We start from the raw sequence: 7,342 nt of genomic DNA, 5'->3' as shown, positions 1-7,342 counted from the left end.
ACGCATTTTTAATTTTCCAATAGGTGCAGCGTTTTTTGAATGGCGATGAGACATGTCAGAGGTCTGAAATGACATCTGAGCAGCTGAGCACTGTTAAATGCATGATTTACAAAATCTTGAAACAAAGATTTCCACCGACCACATCTTTTAAAGTACACTAATGATTTTCTCAAATTTAGTAGGTTTTTTGTCAGCTTCAAACTGATGTCTTCAGTTTTGTTGTTGATATTAATTTTTTTTGTGCTATAAGCCCCAGAAGAAGGACTGTGCCAGCTTTCCTCCATTTAAACCTCTTTAAACAAGGCACCTGTGGCCGACAGGCAGCTCAAATGTTCTCCTCATATCCAGGGCCGTGTCCAGGGAGTGGCCTGGGGTAGCACATGCCACCCTTGGAATCTGATTGGCCACCCCAGGTGCCACAACACTAATTTACCTTTAAATAGGCTTTTTATTGTCCACAAAAGGCTTGGGGGTAAAACAAAAAAAAAGCATAACCATTGGTTCCACCCATGCACAAAGTTGTGCCTCACCTGGGCCACCCCATGTTAAAAGATCTGGACACGCCACTGCTCATATCTTCTAGAACATTTGTGATAGGCACAGAAGACTTCACATACATGACCTCCAAAGCCTTCTGCTGTCCACGCTTTTTGAATTTTTCAAATCGGTGCAGTGCTTTTCAAATGGTGATGAGAAGTTTGACAGGTCCAATTTCACTTCTGAAGGACAGATTTAAAGGCTTCTCTCATAAACAGGAGTACAGCTGCAGGCCTCCAACAGCCAGGGGGAAAGGCGGGAAAACAGTGCTGCTCTCTGATTGGTTGAGAGTGTTCAACCATTTTCTGTCCAAGCAGGATCGAGTACCCACACATATGATACATCAAATCGACCAGCTTGGTCTCAGGAATCTTGTATTCAATTTTAAATGTGTTATCTGTTACCATGGTAACACAAGTGCATAAGGATATCCCCAAACAAGTCCTATTGAAATGAATGTGAAAAGCCTAATATTGAGCCTATAACATACTGCTGTTTCTTATCTTTCTGAGCTCTATACACTTAAAACTAGCAGCATAGCTGACATTTTTACACTAGTCAGAAGGCAGGTACTGCCCCCTCCTCCTTCGCTGCTCTCTCATTGGCTGAGAGTTTTCAATTTTCTTCTGCCTAAAAGGAAATATGCACCCACACATGATACATCAATTCAACCTGCTTGGTCCCAGGAGTCTTGTATTAACTTGATATTGTGTTCTGCGTTACCATGGCAACGTGCTTAGCAACAACATTTAAAAACATTTTAGACACAACTGTATCAACATACTTTAATATAGGAATGATATTTAAAGTTTAAAAGAGTCATGTGACATTGTACATTGCTTTATTAAAGCAGAATCCTATCATCTGTTACCATGGCAACACAAGGAACTACAAATCACTTTAACCAAGTCTCATAAGATACAAGGATACATGTATTGATCACATTTATACAAACTGTTCTGAAAAATGTTTTAACATTACATCAGTGCCTGTTGGTTTTAGTGATCATAATGTTATTGCCCAGGTTTATAAAACAAAAATTCCAAGGGTGGCGCCAAAATTAATTTGGAGAAGAATGTATAAATCTTTCTCTGAAGATGACTTTATTAGAGATGTGGCAAATATACAGTGGACAGAGGTACTAAAACACACACATCCTGAGTTAGCTCTGGACAACTTCTACAAATTATTTGCAGGAGTATGTGATGAACATGCTCCAATAAAAAATTATCTGTTAGACTTAAAAGATCCCCATGGTTGGATGATTAAATAAAGCAAAGTATGAAAATCAGAGATGAAAAGAAAACGGTGGCTGTCACATCAGGAAGGCTGGGCGACTGGGAGGATTATTGGGTACTAAGGAATAGGGTAACAAGGTTAAATAGACAAAAGAAAAAAATAAATACCATCAAAAGGAATTTCAGAACTATAGTAAAAGTGGCAAACAATTATGGAGGACAATAAATGAACTTATGGGTAGAAGTAAAACAAATCAAACAACGTCGTTCATTGAAGTGGATGGAACATTCATAACTGAACCTTCTGAAATTGCAAGTTATTTTTATGATTATTATTATAACAAGGTGAGTGTAATTCAGGATGATATGCCTCGAGGACGTGAACAATTGGCAAAATCTATAATTTACAATCGAATAATGTATGAGAAAGACTGCCATTTTCTGTTTAACATGTAGAGGAGGATGAAATGGAAAAATTGTTGCTAAATATAAATAGTAACAAACCTTGTGGAATTGATAACATGGATGGAAGACTTTTAAAGATTGTAGCTAAATTTTTAGTCAAGCCTCTATGTCATATTTTAATTTATGTTTTGATGAATATCTCTATCGTGATATGTGGAAAATCTCAAAAGTTCTACCTTTGTCTAAAAATACAAAAAAAAAAACGTTGACAGGGAAAAATAGTAGACCAATAGTATCTTACCAGTTCTAGGTAAATTGATGGAAGGAGTAGTTTTTAAACAAATTCAACATTATTTTCATGTGAATAGTATTTATTCTGATGTTCAGCATGCGTACAAAGAAGGCTATTCTACCAGCACAGCTCTGACTGCCCTCACTGATGAATGGTTGAGACAAATTGATAGGACGCGATTGGTAGGAGCAGTTTTTCTGGATTTTAGTGCAGCTTTTGATCTTGTGGATCATAAACTTTCATTAATGAAATTATCAGCATATGGTTTTAAAAACTCTGCTATTAAGTTTTCGTGTACTTACTTGTCTAGTAGGAAACACTGTGTTGTATATAATGGTTGCCTATTGAACACTATCGATCTTTTGTGTGGGATTCCCCAAGGGAGTTGTTTGGATCCTCTGTTATACAGTATTTTTGTCAATGACAGGTCTTTTGCATGCAGTGAAATGCATATGACTGTATATGCCGACGATACGACCATATCTGTTTCGGCTTCAAGTTTAGATCAGGTCAATGTTATGCTGCAGAAGGAACTAAAGTCAATTTCTGAGTGGGTGGTGGGGAACAGGCTAAAACTGAATGTGCTGAAAACCAGGTGTATGCTATCGGGCTCCAGGAACAAGAACACCAGAAGCTGCACATTACTTTGGAAGGACAACAAATTGAACAAGTAAAAGAGACCAAACTGCTGGGAATAACATTAGATCAAGCAATGTCATGGACTAAACATATTGACAAAATTGTGATTAAAATGAGTAGGAACATTTCTGTAATTAGGAGCAATGTTCATTATATGCTGACAGAAACCAGAAAACTTGTTTCACAGTCATTGGTTTTGTGTCATCTGGATTACTATCCAGTTGTATGGTCCGGTGCAGCTAAAAAGGACTTGGATAAACTACAGAGAGCTCAGAATAGAGCAGCAAGGCTAGCTCTCGGTTGTTCTTATAGAGCCAATAACAACTGGATGCACCATAGGTTGTCCTGGATGAAGGTACATGACATATGTAGCCTGATTATCTCTTTGCAGAAAACTTGTATATCTCATAAACCTTTTAGTTTGTTCACAGAGTTGCTACCGACATGTAAGAGATATGGTTTTAACACAAGGAATGCCTCCCAAGTAACCTTTACCCTTCCATTGCCAAAATCTAATGCCTTCAGAGAACAGTCATTTACAGAGCTGTTTCATATTGGAATATCCTGCCTCCAGGATTGGCATTAATAAAGGATCATGGCAGATTCAAAAAAATAATAATTCTTAAGACTTTGGCCATACATAATAATTTAAAACTAAATGACTGATGTGGATTTATAAATTAGTTGGAGGAGGGGGGGATATTAATGGATATAGTTGTTTAAATGTTTTGTGTTATTTTTCTTACACTGTATATGTACTATTGTAAATGTTTTTTAATGTTGCGGACCCCAGGAAGAATAGTCTTCACTATGGTGAAGACTAACGGGGATCCTTAAATAAACAAATAAACAAATAGGAATGAATATACAAAGCTGAACATTGAGCCAATAACAGACTCCTGTTTTTGATCTTTTTGAACTATCTGTATTTAAAACTAGAAACACGTTAAATTTGATTGACCGTCAAAAGGTGGGAAAGTGCCCGCTCCCACCCAGCTCCCTAATTGGTTGAGAGAGGTCAATCATCTTCTGGCTAAATGGACTTACACACCCACACATGAGACATCAAATCGATCGGTTTGGCCTAAGGAATCCATCCATCCATCCATCCATCCATCTATCCATCCAATAAACCATCTAACATCCATCCAACAGTCCATCCATCGTTTCATTCATCCAACCATTCATCAATTCCTTACCAAGTCTGAACGTATGTTAATCTATCAGTTTCAGATATCAGCAAATATTTCTAAATTCACAGTTCAGCCAATAGTAAAAATGTACCCGTTAAACTATTTTCATTCAAATGCCAGCTGTTTAACATGTCAACTTTTGAGTTTTTAATCAATTTTCAAAGATTTAAGTTTTCTGCTGTTTAGCATTTTTTGTCCATTCTCCACCTATATTCAGAGCTTTATTACACTTGTTGGTGATGTTTGCTTCTAAATCTTTAATTACATTCAGCTCATTTTGACAGTTTAGTTTTGTTTCAGCTTCACTTCAGCTGTTCAGCAGCTTCAGCAATCAGTTTCCAAATTTAGCGTACGCTGCTAATTTCACAGTTCAGCCAAATGTAAAGATTCAACTGTTAAACTTGTCCTACTGAAATAACAGGTGTTTAGACATTTTAGCTGTCCAGATTTTTATACAAAGTTCACCGATTTCAGTTTTCTGCTGTTTAGGATTATTTTTCTCTATTATTCACATACTTTTTGTGCTTTACTTGGTTGGTGCTTTTTGCTTCTACATCTTTCAAGACATTCAGCTCATTTTGAAAGTTTTGCTTAGTTTCAACTTCAATTCAGCTGTTCAGCAGCGTCAGCTTACAGATTCAGCTATCCAGCATTCAAACAGCATTTCTGCAAGAAATGCAAATTTTTCTAGTTTTAATTTAGGGATACTTCAACGAATGCTTGATTTGATGACCTTTAAATATTATGGCCTCAGTATTTTATAATAACTGATTACCTCACTTTTTATTGACGTAGAAATAACAATAAATAGTTAGAATGGTTCAAAATGCGTTAACGCCTATTTCGTATGTAGGAATTTATGGGATTATGTTGTGCAAGAGCTTAAATGTGAGCAGAAATGCTTCTGTTTTATGTTTTTTTTTGGGGAGGAGAAACTTGGTCGAATGTGTTAGAAAACTTGGTGTAGCATCCTGAGGAAGGCAGCTCAGCGGCGCATGAATGCATTTTTCTCAGTCAAAAGGATGTTGGGATTTCCGTCCATTGTTTTGAGCTGGGAACGTTATTATCAGTGTTGTTGCTGCTAATCATTGCTTCTGGAAACAGTGCCACAAACAGAAGGCCTCAGCAGTGACGAAAGCTGAAATTTCAAGCAGACGATCCAACATTGTAAACAATAAAGACCTTTTTTCTGGGAACCTTTTTTTTAATGAACTTTTTTCATACTGTGACTGCATTAGATCGTAACCCAAATGTGTTTGGTGTAACCACTTCATCTTTAAATAACATCTTTAAACTCATTTTGGGGATTTTTTTACCATAATGGTTGAAACAATAACCTATACCGAAAGGGTTGTTTTTTAAACCCAGCACTTTTTAAAGTGTGTAATCGTATCTATAGGACAAATAGATTTACATGGGACCTCCCTGTTTCAGTCTGTTTGCTCTGTGAAATTACTGCAACCTTGATGAGGCTATAAAACGCAACGGCTGAACAACTTTCCTCACCGTGAATTGTCCCACATCCTTTGCGGTGGGGGGGGGGGGGGGGGTTTGGGGGGTTAACTCATGCTGGAAGATGCAGGGAACAGCGTGAGGGAAATGGAATCAGTGGAGTGCGTTCGGTCAAGTGAGCAGGAAAGAGGATGTGGTGTTGCAGATCAGAATCAGTCATGTTACCGGTTGAGGATGATTTCATGTCAAGCATTAAGTCTTTATTTCAAAATAAAAGCATAAAAATACAAAGACAACAAATGGATTTCCTGAAAATTTTGAATGGATTTAACCAAAAGTGAGTCGCTTTTTCTTTGGAGAACAGACTGTGACGCACCTCCAATTATTCAATACAAACATCAAAACAATCGACGCTCTTCGTCCTGTGAATACTTTATAAATCAGATTTATGACGCCCTTTCTCTCGCTCTGCTCTCCCCCCTTATTTCATGCTCCAGTGGCCTCACTCTGCAGGCGGAGTGGAGGTTTTTTCTCTCGCTGCTCATTGGACGCAGCTCTGCCTTCTCACCAGCATTTCCATTCATACAAGCCGACGCTCCTTTTTGCGCCCCTTTTTCTAAAATAACTGTGTCAACATCGTTGCAGGGAAGAGGGAAAACATCTAAACACGTAGAGACCCCCCCTTTACCTGCGAACTGGACTAATTATTTGAAATTAGAGGAGGAGGTATTTCGAAGAATCGGAAGAAGCGATCAAACGACAGGTGAGTGCAGAAGAACGCAAACCTTCTACGTCTGTGCACGCGGAGGAATGCCAGCCATTTCTGCACGTTTGTTTATTTGTTCGTGTCACGCTGCAGGAGCATTTGCATTTAAGGAAATGTTTCTGATTGCATATGAGAGATCATAATTAATCATATTTAATTAATTTCCTAAAAACTTTTTTTTTTGCCAACGAATAAAATGACTTTTTTCGTTTTGAAGTCCCCATTAGAGAGTTAAGGGCGAGAGGAGGGGGTGAAATAACCGGAATTAGCTGAAAATAAGTTGGCCCGTGTTTATGATGGATAACAGCGAGGTAAGATGCTTAAAATGTAACACTAGAGGGGTCTCGGCCCACGGGGCTGTCTCGGTTGAAGGTTCATGCCGTTTTTCACCAGTCCAGCTCGTCCTAATTGGCTGCAGATGCGGATTTCTGAGTGGGCCTTTTAAATCGGAAGCATTTGGCGAACTTCAAGAAGAGAGCTTGCAAAAAACTTTACCAAAAACAATAACATAAATCATAAAAGCTCACAGTTTTATTTTTTAGCTGTCTTGGCATTTTCCTGTGAAGTGTTGAATCAAGCATGATCATGCTGCAGGACGTCCCTCCTGCCTCTGCTAATAATTGCAGAGGTTCATAGAGAAGGACTAAAAACACCGTCCTCTAAGTGCCCTTTCACCCCAGACTTTGTAAGCTGCACTTATTAAAGGGAAAAGTGTTTCAATATGTGGCAAGCTTCAGGGAAGGGGGGTGGGTGGGGGTTGGGATGGGGCCCACTTCTTCTCCCTCACTCGGCTGCCCAGATGCAGGTCACCGGTGTAATT

At 38.5% G+C, this 7,342-nt stretch overlaps 1 protein-coding gene across 5 annotated transcripts in view; it reads left to right on the top strand.

Moving 5' to 3' along the window:
- The first annotated feature begins 6,374 nt into the window (after nucleotides 1-6,374).
- Nucleotides 6,375-7,342, top strand: part of fli1 (Fli-1 proto-oncogene, ETS transcription factor) — a 38,812-nt gene continuing 37,844 nt past the window's right edge. For all 5 annotated transcript variants that reach the window (XM_070543176.1, XM_070543175.1, XM_070543173.1 and 2 more), the window contains exon 1: nucleotides 6,375-6,519. The gene's annotated coding sequence lies outside the window, so the exon portion shown is untranslated. The remainder of the gene's footprint in view (nucleotides 6,520-7,342) is intronic.

The sequence above is a fragment of the Nothobranchius furzeri genome, chromosome 13, assembly GCF_043380555.1.
Source record: "Nothobranchius furzeri strain GRZ-AD chromosome 13, NfurGRZ-RIMD1, whole genome shotgun sequence".
Classification (NCBI taxonomy): domain Eukaryota; kingdom Metazoa; phylum Chordata; class Actinopteri; order Cyprinodontiformes; family Nothobranchiidae; genus Nothobranchius; species Nothobranchius furzeri.
This window is presented reverse-complemented; position numbering and strand designations above follow the sequence as displayed.